We start from the raw sequence: 10,587 nt of genomic DNA, 5'->3' as shown, positions 1-10,587 counted from the left end.
GAAAATAAAATAAATAAAAATATTATAATTATAAAATAATTTAAAAATAAAACAAATGTATACTACTCAAAAAGACATTTACGAAAATGGTATTTTTCTACATAACCAAACGTTATTTAAAATCACATGTTTATTTCCAGAAATTGAGCAATGGGGTTAAAATGACAGGGATCACAGGCAGATGTAACCCAGACTTTCAGCCTGAGACACGTTTTGTTTAGTTTACCATCATTTTGAATTTATGAAGAGAATAAGTCAAGTATGCATGTCTATATTAGGGGTAGGGTTGATTCAAAAACTTTAGAAAGACATTGTACATTTTGACTTCAGAGACACTAGAGATTTTGAACACTTTTTAGAGTAGAGATCTGGTGAAAGAGGAAAATGTCCACAAGAAGAAAAAGCAATATGGAGGAGCTGGCATCTTAAGATATTCCTGATTTCTAGCTTACTTCCAAAGAACCTTCAGAAAATATCCTGCTGTGTAAGATTTGTTCTCCTGTCCTCATGATATTATCTCACTTCCAGTGGAAAGCTCGTTCAAATTTATATCTTTCTCATATTCTAATCCATATTCTTTGCAATCTGTTTGGATAAATTAATCTTTATTCATATTTTGTGATCATCTTTTGTATAACTATTATTTAGTGGGAAGGAATCACAAATTTTGTTGTAACCTTGAAGTTAACCCTTCCCATTTAAGAGATATTAAAAAGAAAAATGGCTAAAACAAGCAAAAGGTACCTCCAGGCCAGGTCAATAATATTTAGAGGAATGAGAAACAGTTATAATTAGAATTCAATATCCCTCTCTCTCTCAGAGACAAAGAGAGCATGTAGTTTTGTGTCCTCTTCTTCTCCCTTCCAAGCAGGAATCAGTCTCCCTTTTGTGCCAGAATCCAGAGATATATGTGACTGAATTAGTCGTATTTAGGCAACTTAGGTGGACATACATAATATACAGAACGTATACACAGGTATTTCTCTTTTAGCTACTTCTACCAATATTATTCAAATGCTTAAACTTCATTGAGTTAGTTGGTTTTATTAAAGCAGCCACATTCCACCTCTTTAAAGGAAGAATGTTCAAAATGAAGGTGTCAGTGATAACAATGCTTAGAAAAGGGAATGGTAGTCATGACTACTAGAATAAAAATCAACCCATACAGGGTTTGTAAATGCAATCAGGAAGCTTTGGATAGTCTATTCAATTTACTTGAAATAAGTTTGTGAGCTGAAGCATCAGTACTTTTGTACTTCCCTCCCCTACCCCATAAAGATATGGACTGTAAAAATTGCATGTGGAATTATACTAGAAAGCAGAGGATCATTTCTCTTTCAAAATCTATCTCCTTTTATGGGCAAACATGCTTAGAGCACATCTGGTATGCTGGATAAGTAAAATGTTAAGACATTAGACAAACTGAAAAGGGGCACAATGGAGCTCATACTCACGTGGTTAACTGAGGACAGCACCCTGGGGAAGTACAGACATGTTTGGCCCCATGCTTTAATTTGTCTGTACACAATTTGTTAAGCAAACAAAGGGATGTGGGAAGTGTGCTTGTCAATGCAAGCCAAGGCTGCAATCAGTCACTTCATCCATTACTTTCCAGTCTGCCACCCCTTGTGAGAACTGCAGATGCAGAACAGCTGGCTGCTGCACCCAGCTAAACAGCAGTGCACTTGCCAGGAAAAAAAGGAACCAGTAAAATATTCACCACCAAAAATGGACTGCTGTGAAGAAAGTGCTAAAGCATTAAAAATTTCAGAAGCCAAAAAGCATGTGATGACACTCCTATTCTTAGATATCTAAGAGTAGGCAAGTGTCACAGTGAATAAAAGCCAGTGATGGTAGTGATTATGAATTTAAGGACAGCTATTAATGTAATCAAGAAATAATAGGCTATGAGGCTTATAATAGAGGGGCCTGGGTGTTACCAGCTAATTCTACTAGACAGGAAGACTATAACTTCAGTATAGGTTGATTTGGGTCAGCCAGGGTTGTGTGAGCCTGGGCTGAGATGTTTCAGTCAGTCTCCCTGTTGTCCCTAAGCTCCCTTGAGGTGAGGAGTGAGGAGCCCCTCCCTTCTGGTAAGAAACTTAAACCAACAGGAAGTGAACTTTAGTTCACTTCCTGAGCAAGATGGATGCCTGGTTTAACCCCTCAGGAAACAAGGAATAACTATCTTTCCCTCTTCATCCCTGGCCCCAGTTGATGGTATAAACGAATCAACTGAAACTCTTTGAATAAAGGCCAAGGGGTTTATCAAATGCAAAGGTAAGATGAGGGAAGAGGGTTAAGGTCTGGGAAACTGTTGCTAAGGGTGAAGGCCAGTGTTGGCAGAGGGTCTCAGGAGGTAGGGTCAGGCTGAGGGAACCAGCCCCTCAGCCAGGGATAAATTCCACTGCCCTGATGTAGAGTAGCCTAGCAGGTTAACAAATGAGGGTAATGGCTTGGTTTAGGTGTGTCCCTGCCTGCCTAAGTAAACTAATTTCCCATGTTCCACCTCCCTTCCTCCTGGGGCCTAAGGGGGAGTCCAAGGGAATAGCTGGGTGTCTGGGTCAGGTCAAGGAAATCAGAACCCCACAGTTGGTATTCTATTTTTATAGTGTCAGCTCCAAAGGTCTGGCCATGAGACCAGGGCCTGGCTGGGTCAACATTCTGTTTCTCTAACTGCCAGGATAGCTTTTGGTGATTTTGCAAATGCAAGAGATTCTTGCAGCAATCCTGCATTACATTAATCATATGACAGTGAACTTTTGAATACTGGTGAAGGAAAAAATACTTCTGAGAATGTGAAGAAGAGCACCAAAATTCAAGGCTTTTGCTTAGGCTCTTCACTTTACCCTCAATGATAACAGCCAAATTTTGCTTGTACAATTATTTCCTATCCAGCTTTCAGGATCTATTTCCAATGCTTTCATCTGAAATTCCATGCAATCCTCCTTCTTCCCAACCCCCAACTCAAAGTAATTTGTGCTCCTCTGAGGTAGCCTTTTAAATGACCGAGAGAAACCTGAGCAAATAATTTTACTCTTTAGTATACTGGTAAACAAGTCTTTGTCCCAATCCCAGACTAGAATTTCCTGGGCTAGTGTTCTAGACTTCTCTACAGATTTGAAATTTCAATGGTTATGAGTTGGTTTTTACCTCTATTTGCTCAGGCAGGGTCTCAGGTCTGGATGTTGGCTTGGGCAGCAAATGTGGGAAAGGGGTGTGTGGCTCACACTTTAGGGTGGATGATAGTAGTAAGTACTAAGTACTGATCTTTTCGCCTAAAGCTCAGGGCTGAGCTCCAAGACAAGACAATGAGGGTGTGCATGATTGGATCAAGTACACACTGAGACTAAAAATATGAGACTAAGCCTGAGGCTAGAATTTTATCAGTCCCTGACATTATCAAGATCAGAGTGAGATCAAAAGCTTACAACTAAACCTGAGGCAATTCTTTAAACTACCAACATCACAAGGATCAATTGAATCAGCAGGGGGAGGGGGCTTTCAGAACTCTCAATCCTCAGACCATCATACCATCCCCCCAAGTCTACCTATAATTAGAGAGGAAAAATAAGCAAACAACAACAATAACAACAACAACAAAAACCTAACTCTAAAGAATTTTTGTAAAGACAAAGAGCAAGGTACAGATACAGAAGGAGACAGTGAAAGCAAAGGAAACACACCCAAAGTCCAAAAGAAAAATATTGATTAGACACAGATTCTGAAAGGATTTAAAAAACCTATTAAGAGAGGCAGAGGAAAAGTGGGTAAGAGAAATGAAAGTGATGCAAGGAGAAATGAAAGTAATGCAAAAAGAAATGGGTCAGTTGAAAAAGGAGAACTAAAAACTGACATAGGAAAATCAGGTCTTAAAAATCAGAACTGACCATCTAGAAACTAATGATTTCATGAGAAATCAAGAAACAATAAAGCAAAATCAAAGGAATGAAAAAATAGAGGAAAACATGAAATATCTTGTTGAAAAAAACAACCAACCTAGAAAATAGATCCAGTGTCTAATCCAGGAGAGACAATTTGAGAATTACCTGAAATCCATGATCAAGAAAAATCTTGAATATCATATTACAAGAATTTATCAAGGATAACTGTCCAGAGATCCTCGAACAAGAAAATAAAATTGAGATTGAAAGAATTTACAAATCACCTCCAGAAAGAAATCTGCAAATGACATTTTCCAGGAATGTAATACCTAAATTCAAGAGCCACCAAGTCAAGGAAAAAATACTTCAAGCAGCCAGGAAAGAAACCATTCAAATACCATGAAACTACAATCAGGATCACATAGGACCTATCAGCTTCTACATTATAGGATCAAAAGGCATGGAATATGATGTTCAGGAAGGAAAAAGATTTGGGTTTACAACCCAGAGTCTAGCAAAACAGAGTTTATTCTTTCAGGGGAAAACATGATCATTCAATAAGAAATAAAATTTCCAAGCATTCCTGAGGAATAAACCTGACCTAAACAAAAAAATGTGAAGTCCAAACAAGATACAAGAGAAGTCCAAAAAGGTAAATAAGAGAAAATTTAAGGGACTTATTAAGGTAAAAATATTTATTTGTCCACATGGAAAGAGTATATCTGTAATTCTCAAAAATTAATGTTAATAATAGAAAAGATAGAATGAATTTACTCAGAAAGATGGTGGAGAAGTAAGTTGATTATGATGATATGATGTATATGAAAATGTGATGATATGGAACAGTATGCATATTGAAATAATGAACCTTAATAGATAGATGAGAGATCATAAAATGCATCTAGGAACCTCACCAGGGCCAGTAAAGCACAACCCTTGAAATTATTAAAATCAATTTTATTAAGGGTAGCAAAATTATAAATACAGTCCTAAATCTCTCAGGCTATATCTTCTCCCCCTAATATATGCTTCCAATTATGGGGTTTGCTCTTCCGATCTTCTCAATCTCCTTCTATGTCTCTCTGTTCTCATCTAAGACCCCAGAAGCTATCTGACTATAAACTATTCTAAATTATTTGTATTAACCAAATGGGCAAAGAGGAAGGAAGGACTTACAGGCATATCTGAACCCTTACCTAAAGTCTGGGGTTGGGTTCACTAGATAACCCAAAGTCCAGTTGACAACCCTTGGATTACCTTTGCCAATTGGATTTCTGGCAGATGGATTTCAGGTAGATAGTCTCTGTACTTCAGGAAAAAAAGCAGTCCACTCCAAGGTAAACTATCAACCAAATAATCCCTAATCTCTCCACAAGATTAGGACTACCAAAAGAAATTTTTGCCAGAACAAAACCTCCTTCCAGCTCAGTGGAAACAGGAAAGAGAGAGAATGTTAATGCCAGTAAACTCCCATAATCCTTCTCTCCTTGTCAGAATCCTCTCCCAGCATTTATATCCAAATTCTCCTCTTTTCCTCTTTAAGCTAATCCATGAAATTTACTCTATCCCTTGCCTATATCCTACAATATGATAGGTATGCATGCAAATATTATGTAAAAAAATTAATCAAGGGTGTAGAGGGTTGCACTGAGATAAAAGGAAAGGGAGAGATAGAATGGGGTAAATTTTATAACAAGAAGAGCCATGAAAAATCATTATAGAGAGGGGAGGATAAGGTTAGTGACAGGAAATGCTTAAACTTTACTCTCATTGTAAAGGGCTTAGAGAGGGTAAAACAAGTTTACTCAGAGGGATATAGAATTCTATCTTACCCTAGAGAAGGAAAAGGGGAATAAGAAATGGGAGAGGAAGGTAATCAGAGGGAGGGGGAAATAGCAGGGGATTGATACAAAGCAAAACATTGCAGAGAAAAAGGGAATAGAGTAGGATTTAAAGGGGATAATATGATACACAATTGGTAATCATAACACTTAATGAGAATGGGATGAACTCACCAATTAAAAGGAAATGGATAGCAGAATGAATTAACAACCAGAATCCTACCAAATGTTGTTTACAAAAACACATTAGAGGCAGAGTGACACACACAGATTCAAGGTAAAAGGCTGAAGCAGAATTTATTATGCATCATCTAAAGTAAAAGAAAACAACAAAAATCAAGAGTAACAATCATAAATCATATCATGCAAAGCTAAAGTAGAAATTTATCTGATTAAAAAGAAAAGAAGAAGGAAATTACATTCTGTTAAAGTATATTATGAAAAATGAAGTAATATCATTACTAAATATTTATGCACCAAATGGCATAGCATCTAGATTTCTAAAGGAAAAATTAAAGGAGCTCAAGGAGGAAATTGATAGTAAAACCATATTTGTGGGGGATCTCTACCTTCCCCTTTTAGAACTAGATAAATCAAACAAAAAAAATAAATAAGAAAGAAGTAAGGGAAGTGAATGAAATGCTAGAAAAATTAGAGTTAATAGACATCTGGAGAAAATTGAATAGGAATACAAAGGAATATACCTTCTTCTCAGCAGTGCCTGGTACATATACAAAGATCGACTATGTACTAAGGCATAGAAATATTGCAAACCCAATGCAGAAAAGCAGAAATAACAAATGAAACTTTTTCAGATCACAATGCAATAAAAATTATAATTAACAATGGTCCATGGAAAGGCAAATTTAAAATTAATTGGAAACTGAATGGTCTAATTCTTCAAAACTGGTGGATGTGTAATTGGCATCTGAACCCAAGAACTACAATTACCAGGACTCCACTCTCCTTTTCATTTTACATGCTGACTTAGGCAGATAATAAATTTTGCTTACCTCTTTCTCTCTTCCTGTGATAGGGTTTGGTGGAAGTGACGTGAGGTGAGAGCCAGGAGACTATTGCTCAAGTGGTCTTAATGTTGTTACATAATTAGTCTTTTTTATTTCTATTTTCTTTTTGTTCCTTCTACTTCAAGTGATTATTAATAAACTTTATAAAATATAATTCTTGGAGTATTGGACATTAATTTAAATTTTACATTTTTGGCAACCACTATGGAAAAAGAATCCTTAATTTTCTTTTAAGAAAGCTTTTGAGTAAAGAATAGGGAGTAGATAAATTTTGAAAAACTGCCTTTCTTTCCTGCTGTTGCCTTTTTGCAACCTCCACAACCCCCCAGGGAATTTGAGCTGCTTCAGCTACTGTTCCTGCTGCTGCTGCTGCTGCTGCTGCTGCTGCTGCTGCTGCTGCTGCTGCTGCTGCTGCTGCTGCTGCTGCTATGAGCCTGCTGCTGCCTCTTTTGAACACACAAGCTAGGAGTCCTTGCAAGCCACTTTCTGGGCCACTGGTAAAGTATAAGTCCCCCTTTCCTTGCTAATAGCTGAGTGCTTGCTGCTGCCTTGGAAGCCAGGTGTGTGTGTGTGTGTGTGTGTGTGTGTGTTACCAACAATTAGCCTCTAAACCTCCTGACTCCTTTCGCCTGCAGGAAATAACTCTGTCCCCCTCCCCCCCAACAAGATACCATCTCATAGCCCAGAATCCCTGAGTGTTGGAGGAAATTAATAATTTCAGCTCCTATTTTTGTTATTAAAAGGTATTAAGTATTGAACCAAAATGAGAAAGTTTAGCCTTTTGTTACTCCTAGAAGTTTGCTCTCTTTTTAATGCTTTTCCTAAATGCCCTATGTGGGTCTCAGGCATGGTAAGCATTTAAACCCTTTTTGTTCTCACAGACCAGCTCAGCTAAGTGGCTCTGAGGAGTTTTTAGCTTCACTGTGCCTAAAAAAGAAAGCTTTTGTTTTCTTTCACTAACTTAGCCTTGGGCTAAAGCCTTTACCCTTCCCTCCATTCAAAGGCTAATTGAGGCCTGTCTCCATCTACTAGCCTTTTGAGGTTTTTACTCCTAGCCAATACATACTAGGCTAGCACCACCTACAGAGAGGAAGTAGATTTGCAACCAATTTAATAAGTAGAATTAAAAGCATGGCCCAGTTTCCTGCCTATCTCTAAAAGCTCCCATTCCAGAAGAGCATGACAGAACTTGCACAGCTCAAAGTTTTGGAGTATCTTTTCTTACTACAATTCCTGGGTACCCTTGTCCTTGTGATTATCTTGAGTAATCCTGAGATTTTGGCCTGCCCAGAGTCTACAACACACCCAATATGGGGGTTCATCCACACTATGCCAAGTGTGGATATGAGGAATCCCAGAGGTGTGACCAAAGGAATATAGAAGGAAAATGATAATAGGAAGGGGGAGGAACCTTAAAGAGTCTGGAGGTGAATTTTTAGCTTTTCAGACTCAATTGCTAAGTGTTTCAGTTTGTTCCCCTCAAAATAGTAAAGAAGTCTCCGTAATGCAGCTATTGGAATGGAAGAAAAGGACTCTTGAATTCAGTGCCTATATCCTGTCACGTATATTGTATTTGGTGATAGTTTTAAGATTTAACTTTGTTTTTTAAGTTCACATATTGATCTAATCTAATATATTCTGTTATACTATGTCACTTTCTGTTACTGTGTTTTTACCATTAGCTATATGTGCTGTTACATTGTCTTTATTTGTACCCTCCATTACTGGTTTGGAGAAAATAACATTGTAAAAGTCCATAAACAACTTGGACAAACCGTTTTCCATGCCAAAACCATAGGTCCTTATGGATGCTGGGTTTCTCACCAGATCCTTTGGGGTCACATGTTGCCTAAATCACCTTTTATTCTTTTTGCCTTTGTTAATTGCCACATAGATGATGGATGGACTCCATCAAACTGGTTACAACATATGTACAATCTTTGGAAAATTTAATGAGCTAAAATTTTAAATTGATTTTAAGGGGTCTTCATATCTAGGAGCACCATTATCTCTGACTGATCATTTGCCTGCCTTTGACTTGTTTCTAACAAAAGGCAAGAGTCCATTTAGTTGAAGTGCTGTACAAAAGCATTTTTGTATTCCCACCTCCTCATTTATTAAAAATGGATGAGACATCAGAAGTGATTTTCATTATTGTAGTCCTCACCTCCACATTGCAATGTATGGGTCATATAAAGACGTGCTTTTCCCTGCTGTTACAGTTTTATACCAGAGGAGGGAGGTTTCCCAAGGGGCTTGGTTACCCCGTGATGGGTTATGATCTCATCCAGGAGGTGGGAAGGTTTTCCCAGGGGACTTTGTAACCACTAGATGGGTTTTATATTTTTAACTCTTCAGCTTACTCTACCCTTCCACCAGAATGATATTGATTCTTGGTGATGTTTTAGACTCAAATGGTTTTTATTAGAAGTATAGAGGTTTGTGTTTTTTCTAAGCTCTTCTGCCACATTTTGGAATGATGGCAATAATAGACTTTGTTAAAAATAGCTCAGTCAAGGTTGAAAGATTGGCTAGATCTGGAGAACTTGTGACAATGTAAGGGTGAAAAAGGGGTTTTATGGATTCAATATATTAAAAGATGGTCACTAGAGGATTGAACTATTATCAATCCTCAATTAAGAATAATCTCAATTCAAAATTGACTTTTATGGAAGTTTATTTACAGTTAGGAAGGTTCAAGGTAGGGAAATTGAGAAAGAGAAATTCTGGCCCAGACCAGAGTCCTGGCCAGGCAAGAATTTAGAGGGCCCAGCAGAGGACCACAAGGTTCTAGCTATAAGGCCTTTTACAATTAGAGAAGCAAGAGAGGCCTCCTTGAGGGTAGAGTCTCCAGAAATGCCAAGGGAGGAGAGGGAAGTCAGCCTAACTTACCTACATGACAATTCGAAGAAGCAGTCAGAGGTCCCACCAGAGTCTCAGCATTCCAACACTCCTCCATGAACCAGAAGAGGTCCTCACCAGATGTGCTTTTTCCACTGAAGACCCCAGCTAACTGAGGACCTTCTCCTTTTAAAGGAGTCACTTAAACACCACTTCCTGTCCCTCCCTCCTAATTTGCATGTCCAATCACAATAGATGATTCTCATAGTACTGTCTAGGAGGCAGTCAGTTGATTCTGAATCGTCACCTACTTTAGCACACGTGGGTTATGGATCTCCCAGAATTAGAGGTGTTCTCACTCTTGGTGATTAAATCTAAAGATGGGCAGTGTAAACTTAATCTGATTATTACAGTATCCATGAGTTTCAAAGATTTTTTTGTTTGTTTGTTTTTGGTTGTTTTTAATGTCACACAGTAACCCATGTGATGGCTATATGACAGCAGGTTGGTTTGCTATGGTAATTAAATGGGCTCTTGTGATTTGGGGGATTTTGGAACTTCTTTGAATATACATTAACTGTTTTACTGCTATTTTGTAAAGCTGTTACTTGGTGAAAATCATTTGTACTCACACTGTGGATCATGGCCAAGTTAAAGAGGAAATGTATTACTTTTTTGGTGAGAAACCATTGTATTCTGCCTCTCCAAGGTTAATACAATGTGTTGCTGATTGTGAACTATTTATTTTTTATTTCTTTTATTTTATTATTGTTTTTCTTTGTATGTGCAATAGCATATTTGAGTTTTCTTTTTTCTCTCATTTTTTGGTACTTGAAGCACATATTACCAGTATTAGTATTTTTTTTTATTTTGCACTTATATAAGATTACAATATCCATTAGTTCTAATATTAATGCATACCCAAAAGCTTTAAACTATGGAAAGACGTCACTGATTGTTAAATATTATAGGACTTTGATTAATGATTGTGTC

The sequence above is a fragment of the Gracilinanus agilis genome, chromosome 3 (assembly GCF_016433145.1).
Source record: "Gracilinanus agilis isolate LMUSP501 chromosome 3, AgileGrace, whole genome shotgun sequence".
NCBI classification, from domain to species: domain Eukaryota; kingdom Metazoa; phylum Chordata; class Mammalia; order Didelphimorphia; family Didelphidae; genus Gracilinanus; species Gracilinanus agilis.
This window is presented reverse-complemented; position numbering follows the sequence as displayed.